Consider the following 14,560-nt stretch of genomic DNA (forward strand, 5'->3'; position numbering starts at 1 on the left):
ACTGGTTGGAAGAGGACGCTACCAGCAATTGGAATAATGAGGACTCGTTACGTGGGCTGCAAAGAGTCAAGTGGTACAGTTGAAAGGCTCCCAACGAACTACAGAACGCCACTGCAACGAACCAAGTGTGTCAATGACCCAGGAGGGTAATCTCTCAATTTCGCCGTAAAAATCATCCGTGTAGTCTTCAGTAGGATCAGCGTAAGAACAACGAGTTAGATAGACTGTGAAAAGATTTATTTGATTTTAATAATACTATTGTAATAACTATAGTTAATGGCAGCCCCGTCATTTTCCAAGTGATTTGTTACATGGTACATGATCTCTGCGCTCTCTGAACGTTGTGTTCCGAGAATCATAGATATATTTGACTGGAAACAGTTAATGCGTACCAAGCAATTGCTTACTTAAAATTTTATTAAATTATTTAGTGTAGCTTTCATTGAATGAATTGATTGAGTAATGATAGTAGAGGTACACTCAAAAGTTTATTTGACTGTCTTTTATAGTGTTTTTTTCAAAATAAATTTTTAGTTACTTCTGCCAATTTAAAAAATGTCGATTTAAAATTTCTGTAATAAGTAGTCGTCATGTGTTTGTTTGAGTTTGTGTGTAATGGCACTTGCTAGATGTTTCCAAAGAGGTATATGTAAGATAAAAAAGGAAGCGATGCGTTGCAACTGGGATGCTGTTAGATGAAAGAGACGCGATTGTCACTTTCTTTTAAGTCGGCGGAAAGAGACGCGTCTGTGGCGTGCCCTGATGAAAATAGGATGCGAACATTTCATCACTGCTCCTATTGTAACAGTTTTGTTAATAATATAGGATTCTGGTTTTTCTATAAATAAGGTCAATTAAAATACAATGCCTGTCTATTTATTTGACGAAAAGTTTATCTCACTACATTGAAATACGAGTTTCTTTCATTAGGCGACACAGACAACAGTTAGCAACATCTACGACGCCTGTATTCAAGACGACCATCGCAGCATAAAGAAGAGGTAATGTTTCCCACTGAGAAGGAAATACAATTAACAACGTTTACAGTTCAATTCCTTAGAAAGGTTGTTTCAGATATGTTTTATGGTGTCTCTTCAGAAGCTGGCCTTAAAAGCATTTCATTAACTTCCTTTTATGACTTCTCAATTAAAAGTCATAAAACATTTTCAGTTCAAAAACTGTAATTCATTATCCAGTCCATAGTAAAAATCAGGATATAATACATGTCTGGAAATTGATATGAAAGGTGTATTATACTCCGATATTCAGGCAGCGACGTAACTAGGCTACGGCAAGTGGGTTATTGTGCTCGAAGCCCCGAACTCGAGGGTCCCTGGCATCTGAAGGGAAGAGACAAAGAAAAATATCAACGAAAATGGAAAAACCTTCACAATGGAGCAGTCATTCTGAAGTGAAGATATACATAAAAATAGTGCTATGTGTACTTCGCTCATGCACTAGTAAAGGAAAGTAGGGTCGATGGCCACTGATGCGCTGAATGACGCAAGTCTTTGCACACAGTATTAAAAACGATGTCTTGCAGTGACTTGAAACTAATCAATATCAGACTGAAATCAGGCACAGTCTTTCGAATTCTATCGAAGGAGTCACTGTTCAGAGAGTCTTCTTAGAGTAAACTATTAACACTTGCTTGAGATCACTGCGTACACAATGGCGTAAAATGTCATATGCAAATGATACCGACTACTATTAGATATGTGCCACTGAAGTGAAACATAGCGTTAACAAGCCGGTTGTGCCAGCATCATTTGAGAGCGTTGGCACCAGAAGGAATTAACAAAGCAGCAACTGGAATTTCAATGACTTCTGCAGATTCAGTACTAGGGAGACGAGAAACCAAGAAAATGTAGGCGCACTTTGCAGGAATTGAGGCTACAAACTGAGTTGACGCAAAGACGAAAGTAACCTATGTTACTAAATTACGGGTAATCAAAAACAACAATTTTAAATAGTATTTCGCGTCATATATAGGAAATGTAAGAATTGGAAAATGAATTAATTTCCTGAAAGATATACTGCTTAATGTTTGACAATAGTCTATAATCATTTGACATTCTTAAAAATATATATTCTTCGCTATGAAACGTGCATGAAAAAGACACACTTGACTTGTCTAACACTCTCTGTGCACCGATTACCGAGATTACTTGGCATGGAAACCTAGTAGGAGAGTGAGATTTGTCTGATGATACGAGATTTGTGGAATTTATCTCCTCCAAAAGAAACTGTCGCAGATAAACGTCAATAAACAGTCTGGACGACAAAAGATCTGAATATTCATTAAACATAAATGACTGTGAAAATTAATGTAAAGCATATGGAGAAAGGTGCAATCTATTTGACGCCTGCGTTTCGCGTGTCTTACATTGGCAGAACTCACATATCTGTTGATCGCTTACCTCTTGACTGTCTGTTGTTCCGTGATTTTACTGCCTTTTGCGAATTTCTTAAGTTATTTGTGACTGCGGGCGGATAAATTCATGTTGCTGGCCAGTCGCCTCGTCTCAGACTGTTGCTAAGAGACGACGTTAGCCTTCGCGAAGAACCCTTTATAGTTGAGAAATATTTCTCGTTGATGTATGATGTTTACTCTAAGACGATACGCGGACAATAATCACCGCATATTTAAGGAAGCTACCAAGTGAAAAATATAGTGACGGTGCGGAAAATGCCTCAGATGATCCGGTGGCTCTGGTTTTTTTGTCATCCTTTTTATGTAGAGTGGAGGTGGATAGAGAATCTGGAATATTATTATATTCATGTTATATTATTACTTTCATATAATAATTGGAGGAAGATAGAATGGTTTAATAAGTTGTTTTACCAATAGAAATTCAACCGGGAAAGGTTACTTTCACATGTGAACAAATATATTAAGAATACTATATACATTTCGTTTGTAAGCTGAATCGCTACCACATCGAAGGGCAATACCAAGAATGCGGTTTCTTCCAAACTGCTTTAAAAGGTACGCAGAACTATGCAATTAGAAGGGTAGATCCATCAGACGTATTGCCAAACACTGAGTTAAAACGAAATAGAAGCAATGGCAGGACATAATTTCCGCTGGGTAAGCAGTGAAGACTTGCATCGTTACGGCGGCAGCCTTCATACAGTTCACCGGTGACAGTCAATAAAATGAAGATTAAGAACTGCCTTCTTAGTATGGATCCAAACCGAATCCATCGGCTCCCATTGTTTTATTTAAAGGTGGCACGCCGTTCTCTCACTTAAGCTACGCTGTCGGTCAGATTAATATTCATATTTCAGGTCATAATCTCCATGTTGCCTAGTACTACATTTCGTATATGTGGTTTATGACATTTTTACATGAGGAAATTGTGGGCAGAATGTTCATGTATCTGCATATGTAGCCTTTAGCGGGCCCGAGGGGTCGTAGTGGAGGCAACAGAGATCATGGGAAAAGATGGATTGTGGGCCATAAATATTGTGTCCAGCGAGCTGGCTCTGCGAGTGATTTGGGGAAGCAGCACTCTGTGAATTGTACCTGCAGGACTTCGGGCTGTTACACTACACTCTTCCCGCATAGGGTCGGAGCAGGAGGGTGCCGGCTCGCAAACATTTTACCTAGGGCAGGCGATAGACCACTGAAAATGTGGCCAGTTGGCAGAATCTGAGTGGAGGAAGCCATTTAAGAGAGACTGCTGTAATCTGAGCGTTTGTGCAAATGGTAGAACGATGAAAAAACTACACAGTCTCATGTAAGAATCTGGGACGATACGAACAGAGCGGCTGGTGCACGTGTTTAGCGGAGACATGACTGTACCTCCCTGACGCCAGGAAGTCGGCAGGTTCTTTTAGTGGGCGGCAAAATCGTATATTTCGAGGGCACGACTGTCCCTTGTAGGTAGACTTTTTTGCTGAAAGACGGCCATGCTTACCATGAGTACGATGCCTCCCTAGTCTTCTTCTTTTTTTTCAGACAAGAGAGATTTTGAGTCGCTAGTTGACTCCTCTTAGTATGTGCGAAGCAGAGGCTTACTCTCCCAGCGACGGAACCCCAGTGCTATGTCTGGATTGGCTAACAGGCCAGTAGAACAGTCAAGAGGAGAGATTCAATGTGTACTGGATAGTTCGATTGCTATGTACAACGTGGAGGAGGTTTCTTTTCTGCAAATTTGGCTCCAGTATGGAGACGAGGTGAAAGTGATTGTGATTCTTTGCCTTCTTCCTCTTCTGGTCCTCCCCTGGTGCAGAACTCCAAGTCTTTCCCTAGTGGGCGAGACTTGTGGTCTGCTACTTGTGGTGGACGTAGAGCCAGTGGCAGTTTCCAACTACACCAACAGTGGAACTGCATATCATCTCGGATATATCGTGTGTCACAAGGGTGAACTCATTCATCCTGAGTCAGCCGTCTGACTTTTGACAATTGCACCATGTACAGACATGCCTGAGAGTCAAACTGGCTGGCCAGACCAGCGAACAGGTGCACCTCACAATCAAATCCGCTGGGACTTCAGGGCTCTGATAGGTAAGTTAGCGGTGTTCTAATTATCAGGACGCCATTGCGCGTAGTTTGCAGTTTTCGTGGATGATTCAGAATGTTACAGCTGCTGATGCGCTCCAGTCCTCGCCCACAGCTTGCGGTTTTCTGTTGCTGCCTGAATCAAGGTGAATGGGTAAAGTATTTATGAACCGGCGTAAGGTTCTTATCGGATATTCACAGCTCCTTGTTCTCCATGAACCATAATTTGTGGTGCACATGGCCGTAGTCGCTTAAATTTGAACAGAAATGGGCCTTGTAGAGGATTCATGTAAACAAAGTCGGATTGTGTTGTAAGAAGGATTAATTCAGGGGAGAATTTATATAGTTCTCACCCCAATAAATGCTTTGCCAATCAAACATTTCCCTTTTAATAATTTTTGTTTCTTATTTTCTTGTAAGTTTTATCCAATCATTGTAAGTACGAAAGGATTAATAAAAACTGGTCATTATTCGTATAAACTTATGTATGCCACTGTTCTTATTCATACTCCCACAACTATTCACCCTTCTTATTTCCTTTTGCGGTAACACATAGGTACACCAGCAATTCAAGATACGATGTTATTGTATTAATTAATTAGAATATTAATTAGAGTTCTGAAAGTCATTGCAGGCATATGCAAAAAAGGTGCCGTGAGTAAATTCACTAGTTGCGTACATAAAAATTAAGGATGTAGCTCACGATTTGAAGGTTGCTGAGAAGATAATACTTTTCTTTAAGTAAACATAATACCATTTAGCATCACTTGGACATAGATTTATGATAAAGCAAACGTCCTGTTGCACTATCATCCCACTCGTGATAATTGGAGAGGACGATACGCAGCAATATATATGCAGCCGATCTGTCGCATCCCGACTTGCAAAGTAAAGCAGATTACTGAGTACCTGACGGCTCAACACAAAAGTTTTGTCTCAAGTACAGATAGTGTTGAGGATCAGTGGACAAAGTTCAAAACCATCGTACAATATGCGTTAGATGAGTATGTGCCAAGCAAGATCGTAAGAGATGGAAAAGAGCCACCGTGGTACAACAACCGAGTTAGAAAACTGCTGCGGAAGCAAAGGGAACTTCACAGCAATCATAAACATAGCCAAAGCCTTGCAGACAAACAAAAATTACGCGAAGCGAAATATAGTGTGAGGAGGGCTATGCGAGAGGCGTTCAATGAATTCGAAAGTAAAGTTCTATGTACTGACTTGGCAGAAAATCCTAAGAAATTTTGGTCTTATGTCAAAGCGGTAGGTGGATCAAAACAAAATATCCAGACACTCTGGGACCAAAATGGTACTGAAACAGAGGACGACAGACTAAAGGCCGAAATACTAAATGTCTTCTTCCAAAGCTGTTTCACAAAGGAAGACTGCACCGTAGTTCCTTCTCCAGATTGTCGCACAGATGACAAAATGGTAGATATCGAAATAGACGACAGAGGGATAGAGAAACAATTAAAATCGATCAAAAGAGGAAAGGTCGCTGGACCAGTTCGATTTTACACAGAGTACGCGTAGGAATTTGCCCCCCTTCTTGCAGCGGTGTACCGTAGGTCTCTAGAAGAGCGTAGCGTTCCAAAGGATTGCAAAAGGGCACAGGTCATCCCCGTTTTCAAGAAGGGACGTCGAACAGATGTGCAGAACTATAGACCTGTGTCACTAACGTCGATCAGTTGTAGAATTTTGGAGCACGTATTGTGTTGGAGTATAATGACTTTTCTGGAGACTAGAAATCAACTCTGTAGGAATAAGCATGGGTTTCGAAAAAGACGATCGAGTGAAACCCAGCTCGCACTATTCGTTCACGAGACTCAGAGAGCCATAGAGATGGGTTCCCAGGTAGATGCCGTGTTTCTTGACTTCCGCAAGGCGTCCGATACAGTTCCCCACAGTCCTTTAATGAAGAAAGTAAGAGCATATGGACTATCAGACCAATTGTGTGATTGCATTGAACAGTTCCTAGATAACAGAACGCAGCATGTCACTCTCAATGGAGAGAAGTCTTCCGAAGTAAGAGTGATTTCTAGTGTGCCGCAGGGGAGTGTCGTAGGACCGTTGCTACTCACAATATACTCGTACATAAATAACCTTGTGGATATCATCCGAAGTTCACTGAGGCTTTTTGCGGATGATGCTGTGGTATATCGAGGGGTTGTAACAATGGAAAATTGTGCTGAAATGCAGGAGGGTCTGCAGCGAATTGACGCATGGTGCAGGGAATGTCAACTGAAACTCATTGTAGACAAGTGTAATGTCCTGCGAATACATATAAAGAAAGATCCCTTATCATTTAGCTACAATATTGCAGGTCAGCAACTGGAAGTAGTTAATTCCATAAATTACCTGGGAGTACGCATTAGGAGTGATTTAAAATGGAATGATCATATAAAGTTCATCGTTGGTAAAGCAGATGCCAGACTGAGATTCATTGAAAGAATCCTAAGGAAATGCAATCGGAAAACAAAGGAAGTAGGTTACAATAATCTTGTTCGCCCACTGCTTGAATACTGCTCAACCGTACCAGATAGGGTTGATGGAAGAGATAGAGAAGATCCAACGGAGAGCAGCGCGCTTCGTTACAGGATCATTTAGTAATGGCGAAAGCGTTACGGAGATGATAGATAAACTCCAGTGGAAAACTCTGCAGGAGAGACACTCAGTAGCTCGGTACGGGCTTTTGTTGAAGTTTCGAGAACATATCTTCACCGAAGAGTCAACCAGTATATTGCTCCCTCCTACGTACCATTCGCGAAGAGACCATGAGGATAAAATCAGAGAGATTAGAGCCCACACAGAAGCATACCGACAATCCTTCTTTCCACGAACAATACGAGACTGGAATAGAGGGGAGAACCGACAGAGGTACTCAAGGTACCCTCCGCCACACACCGTCAGGTGGCTTGCGGAGTATGGATGTAGATGTAGATGTAACGTTGTATCATTTAGGAGTGACACACAACTACACTGAATAATTTACTGAAATTGACGCTACAAAGATTAGCCCTCATGCACTAAACAATACAGTTTTAATGAGATGCAGAATAATTTCATGTTGCGTAGAGTGACAGGTACAATTGGGTATTTAGGAGATGTAAAAGCTGCGCTTCGCTTACTGCCTTATTGAGTGTTTGTAATGAGTCTTGTGTGTCGGTCGCTAGATTGCCAACGTTATCATACGTTACTTGTAGGATAGGGAAAGTCAGTATTATGCACGTTGACCATCCAGGTTATGTGCCAAGTTGATACTCTTAAATTAGTGTAGCAATGACTTTTGAAACACGAAGACATGAAAATTATATCGCTATTATGACTGAACCTCTTCGTTTCAACGTCATTATGAGTGGCGCACAAGTTTCAATTGGAGGAAGAAACCGGCTGTGTAGTTTCAAACGAATATCAGCCATATTCCTTAAGCTGTTATGGGAGATAACGGAAAAACAAATTATCGATAGTTAGAAATGAATTCGAACCAATATTCTTCCAAAGATGAGACCAGTATCTCACCAGCACGCCACCTCTTTCGGTCTCCCCTAACTTCAGATTATATCCTAAAGAGCGATATTACATTCAGTCGAGAGATGTCACTCATGTCATAACTTTAGAAGTATCTTTCGAAGATTTTAGAGTGAATGATTAACACAACAAGTATGACCCATAGAGTTACTAGTGTGCAGTGATACTAAAAGACGAGGTCCCAAAATGAAGAGTTCAGAAAAATTTGCCAAGTTCTATAGTCTGAGATGAGATCGTAGAAAGTGGGACCCCTCCGCTCTTGACACAAAATGTTGGAATCGTCCTCTCTTCGAGATTACAGTCTCTGAGACTACGCTCGTAAAAGTGGTGTTTACAAATTTCGGGGAAGTGTAAGTGTCTTGTGGGGTTCAAACAACATATGACCCCATTGTTAAGGCAGCATCAGTTTTAAACATCTACATCTACGTGATTACTCTGATATTCACAATAAAGTCCCTGGCAGAGGGTTCAATGAACCACCTTCATGCTGTCTATCTACCGTTCGACTGTCGAACGGCACGCGGGGAAAACGAGCACTTAAATTTTTCCGTGCGAGTCCTGATTTCTCTTATTTTATCGTGATGATCGTTTCTCCCTATATAAGTGAGTGCCAACAGAATGTTTTCGCAATCGGAGGAGAAATTTCATGAGAAGACCCCATCGCAACGAAAAACCCCTTTGTTTTAATGATTGCCACTCCAATTCACGTATCATGTCTGTGATTCTATCTCCCCTATTTCGCAATAATACAATACGAGCTGCCCTTCTATGTACTCTTTCGATGTCGTCCGTCAGTCCCACCTGATGCGGATCCCACACCGCACAGCAGTACTCCAGAATAGGGCGGACAAGCGTAGTGTAAGCGGTCTCTTTGGTAGACCTGTTCCACTCCAATTCACGTATCATGTCTGTGATTCTATCTCCCCTATTTCGCAATAATACAATACGAGCTGCCCTTCTATGTACTCTTTCGATGTCGTCCGTCAGTCCCACCTGATGCGGATCCCACACCGCACAGCAGTACTCCAGAATAGGGCGGACAAGCGTAGTGTAAGCGGTCTCTTTGGTAGACCTGTTCCACCTTCTAAGTGTTCTGCCAATGAATCACAGTCTTTGGTTTGCTCTACCCACAATATTATCTATGTGATCGTTCTAATTTAGGTTATTTGTAATTGTAATCCCTAAGTATTTAGTTGAATTTACAGCCCTCAGATTTGTGTGACTTATCGCGTAATCGAAATTTAGCTGATTTATTTTAGTACTCATGTGAATAACTCGCATCTCTCTTTATTCAGGGTCAATTGCCACTTTTCGTACCATACAGATAGCTTATTAATATCATTTTGCAAGTCCTTTTGATCATCTGATGACTTAACAAGACGGTAAATGACATCATCATCTGCAAATAATCTAAGATGGATACTCAAATTTTCTCCTATGTCGTTAATATAGGTCAGGAACAATAGAGGGCCTATAACACTTCCTTGGGGGACGCCGGATATTACAGGTACTTCTGTTTTACTCGATGACTTTCTGTCTATTACTACGAACTGTGACCTTCCTGACAGGAAATCACGAATCCAGTCGCACAACTGAGGCGATACTCCGTGGGCACACAGTTTGATTAGAAGACGCTTGTGGGGAACGGTGTCGAAAGCCTTCTGGAAATCTAAAAATATGGAATCAATTTGACATCCCCTGTCGGTAGCACTCATTACTTCATGAGTATAAAGTGTAAGGCAGGCGCACAGCAGTAATACAATCTATTTTTTTAGTTAAATTCATTGTTGTTTGATAGAGTGTTGCTGTGATGTTTCTTAGATAACATACAAAATATGGACTATTATTGAAGTGTGGTGTTTTTGGGACAAGTCTCGCCTCGACCGAAAACAAACATGGAATACACATATCCTTTTCATTCACCGTGCAGCCCAAAAGCGAGTATAACTACTAACACACTGCACCTGCGGTCCATATCCTTCAAGCATTATTCTCACCTATAAATGTCGCATCCGTCCTATCCTCAGTTATGTGAACATTGCCTGGATCTACGCCTTGCATAAATTCCGTAAAGACATGCACAAAGCGCCGCATTCTGCATCCTCCTACCTCCCGACAATTCGCATCGAATTCCAACTCATCCGCTTTATGCACTGGCTTAGCTTTCTGGAGCACATTCATATCCAATAAATTAATTGCAAACTGCTTTCCTGGCATATAGTACCCCACCCACTAATTACCAGTCCATGCACCCTGCTGCGCCACTAAATGCACGCTCCACCTTCCACGCTCCTTCACGCGTTATCAGTATTGTTCCGCTGAAATTTTAACCAACTCTGACTCACCAACGATGAAATCTATCCTTCTTTCCTAGCTTAGTCACAACGCTCCATCTCACACCACCTTTCCATTTTTCCCCCATGCCTCTTCCTCCACCTTGCTGAATTTTAGCCGGTACATGCAGTGATACGGGGCCCCATGGTCTTACTGGTCATTCCGTTTCCACTATAATCATTTTCATACATCACACATCACCATTACATCGTAGCATCATTCACAATTTCATCAGTGCTTATACATTAACTCAGAATCCGTTATGAAGAGTAAAATGGCATCAATATTGTCAACCAATGTGCTTTCTAAACTTCTTTATTGTCACCCGTTTTAATGTAAAGTCGTAGACAATAAATTATCCTTTATTGTCATGTGCCTCTACGTATTTTAAAACATCTTTTCAATTCTTGTAACCTTTGACTGAAGAGAAGTTTTGTCCACTGCCAGTCCGCCACTTCGTTGGGAACTGAAGTAGCAGTGCAGAAGAAACATCAAGATAAACAGCTTTTAACATTAGTTGACAATATTTTGTCCTGTTTCCGGTAAATTACAAATAATCATCTCGTGAACAGAGCCAGAGAATGAAAATGAATATTCTATAACTGACAGGATGACTTGTGACGGTCACAGTGTTGAAATATTTCAGCGTGCAAAATTCTACAAGTTAACTGTTATCTGTTGCCGAACGTTGATAACTACAGCATGGAAAGTTGGACATTTGCTATGGTCACTTATCCTAAAGAAATGTGGTCATCTATCAACTATTTTCTTCAGTTATGATGCATATAAGCTGCTGAAGGATATTTGTGGTGATAAGTGTACTTACTCGAGGTGTTATTTTTCTTGTTAGTTTTAACATTTGAAGCCAACGGCCTTGCTGAAATGCTCATACCCGTTCCCGTCAGTTCACTGACATGGTTAGCACCTGGAATGCTGTCCGTCCTGGTATGCCGAGGAGTGTCGGCAAGCGGGGTGCAATCTCTCCTTGTGAGGCCATTTGAGGAGCTACTTGACTGAAACACAAAGGCTCTGGCCGCGAAAGCGGACAACAGCTGGGAGAACAGTGTGCTGACCACTTTCTCCTTCATATTCGCAACCAGTGTCGCCTATCGGCTGAGGAGGACACGGTGGTCTGTCGGTACCGTTGTGCTTTCCTAGCCCTGTTCGCACGGAGTTTAATTTTTAACAAGTGTTATTGAGTAGTAGTCACACATGACTACTGAAACTGTCTGAAACTCCACAAGTGTAGGAATATAGGGTGTTACCTGCATAATTTGCGAACTGTGCATTCATATTCAGTCAATGTTTAAATGAAAAAAATCTAAAGATTATTCCTGCAGAAACAGTAAGCAGGCCTTTAGATGACCTGAAACTTGTCATGGATAGACAAAAGGCGACCATCATGTGCTTCTTAGACTTCAGTAAAGCTTTTCGCACTTGACTTCCGGAGTATTACTTGCCAAATTTAACAGCGTATATATCGCGCCAAATTCAGCACAATAGTTTCCCTCGTACCAGACAGCTCGCCGGCAATGTAACATGCCCGGCACCATAAAGTCCTAAAGGGGTAGGTAGTATCAGGCGTCCTCCTGAGCTCGGTATCAGGTCCTGTGTTCTTTTATTGTAGGTCAATGGTATTTCACCTGTTTTGTCCTACTGGAAATACCGCACTTATACTCCAGTCCTATCTAAGAACGAAACCGATAAACTTGAAGAGAACTATCGAGAATTTCAATACTGGTCAGTGTGCATTATCACAATGTTTACAGAATAGAAGATTAAAGCTAAGCCCATTCAAAACCCAAGCGGTAGTGGTTGGACATTCTAGGCTCATTACGCCGAAATATCGGGAGCCTCTAACATATTCAATTCCAAATGGGACAAATATCAACTTCTCGCCCTCAGCAAAGAGTCTGGGAGCAATAGCAGAGGAAAATTTAAATTGGGTTCAACGCACAACTGCAGTGTGCAAGAAAACGTCACCTTCTCTCCATACCCTATAGAAATACAAAAGGATCTCCCTTTTGATCTTAAAAAGAAACTTTTACTTCCAGTTATTGATTACAGAGATCTTATCCTGCAAGGTCTTTCTCAGGAAATCTGTTGGAGCCTGAATTGTGTACAAACGTCTGTGTACGATATGTCTCTCAGACTGTACGTTCCTCTTGCGCTCAGCAATCTTCTCTGTTCGAAGACGAGTGCAGAGATGTCCATACACTCTCCTCTTTTTTTTTGTCCACATACATCGCCCCTCATATCTCTCCTCAACCTTAACTTCCTCCTCTGAACAAAATGGCAAAATCACCCATTCTCTGTCCCATTCCATTACTCACCCACTATCTTAGCAGCGTCGTTCTGCACCGACTACAAAGTACTGGACTACGGAAATGAGCACAGACTGCGCGACTGTGCACTTGGGCGTTGTAACATACAGCAGATATTGTCAATTACTGTGGCGAGAGTCCAAAAGCTGTCAGAGTAGAAAGAGGATGTATTATATTTAAAAAAAAGAATACGTTGACGTTGGGCGTGTTACTCTGAAATGAAGAGGCTGCTTTCAGACCAGTTAGAACACTGTTGGTCTAGCGGTTCTAGGCGCTCAGTCCGGAGCTGCGCGACTGCTACGGTCCCAGGTTCGAATCCTGCCTCGGGCATGGATGTGTGTGATGTCCTTAGGTTAGTTAGGTTTAAGTAGTTCTAAGTTCTAGGGGACTGATGACCACAAATGTTAGGTCCCATAGTGCTCAGAGCCAGCCAGAACACCGTTCAATAACTCTTTACCGATAGGACTCGTGCGAGAATGGAGAAGGTTAAGTCGGCGGCTTTTGAACGTCGGTTCCAAATAGTGAAGCACCCAGACAGAAGCTTAAGATACATGTGTAACATCGAAATTTTTTATAACGTCGGGCTTTCGTATGATCAGTCACGGTGGGTTGGGATTGATTCTCATCAGTTTCTCAGTCATAGGTGTCCACATCGATACCTGCCGTCACAAGTTAAATAACTTACTTCGACAATTGCAGTCCAAGATCTTATACTTTCAGAATGTTTACTGTACCCACCAATAACGCTAAACCCATTTCTGTCTCTTTAAAACTGGCCGGTAATCTGCGTCGTATCCAAAACCACATTGTACGATAGAATAATTTAAAGTTTTAACTTTCGTTTTAGCTTCCGACGCAACTTATTCCAGATTCTACTTTCTGTGCAAGACTGATCTCTGTCACACTATCAACACTACCCATATCCTTGTCATTAATACGTATTTCTGTTTTTTTTTTCCTTCCATTGGTTTGCTAACAGTGCCTATTAATTTACCGCTCTTTCTCTGATCAGTCAAATTCTGCTTCACATTTTATTCCTCCTGTGCTATTGTCATATAAATCTTTTAGGTGTCATTACACTCTTTCGACAAAAACATAGTGAGGAAGTTGCCTATTGAAATACTTATAAGACTAACAAATCTGTATTGGCGTATTTTCGTTCTGTACCTGCTAGTATCCTTGCCATTTTAAATATTTTATCCTCTACTGCCTTCAATATTTGATCTGCAAATGCTATACATTTGTCCGATACTGTATGAGCCATTTCCCCTTTTTCAGTCAATTGTTGCCTAATACTCCCTCTAAAATACTGAAAAATATCTGGTTCTTTCAGCTTAACCGGGTCCCATCCGCTTCATTTCCTACTTTTTTTGCTGTTTCATTCAGTTTTAATCTAGACTTCATAACCGATACATTACGGCCAGAGTCAAAATCTCCCCGAGAAATGTTTTACCATTTAAAATCTGGTTTCTATTTACGTGTTTTGCCGCTATTTAATCAGCATTACAACTTCCAAAAGGACGAGGCCTAGGATAAATCCTTGGGTTTCACGAAAGATGCTTACTGTAATTGAAGAAAGGAGAAAATATGCAAATGAAGCATGAAAAACGGAATACAAAGGTCTAAAATGTGAGACTGACATGAAATTCATAATGGCTAAGCAGGAAGGACCAGAGAACAAACGCATGGGTATAGAAACATGTATAAGGAGGGTGAAGGTAGATCCTCTTTCGAGAAAAGAGAAGCAGGTATGTAAATATGAAGAGGGTCAGGTGGAAAACCAGTACGAAGCAAAAAGGGAAATCTTGTATGTAGATAGAGTATATAGAGCGGTATACAGGGGAAGTAAACTTAAAGATAATATTAT

Source organism: Schistocerca piceifrons, chromosome 3 (genome assembly GCF_021461385.2).
Source record: "Schistocerca piceifrons isolate TAMUIC-IGC-003096 chromosome 3, iqSchPice1.1, whole genome shotgun sequence".
Classification (NCBI taxonomy): domain Eukaryota; kingdom Metazoa; phylum Arthropoda; class Insecta; order Orthoptera; family Acrididae; genus Schistocerca; species Schistocerca piceifrons.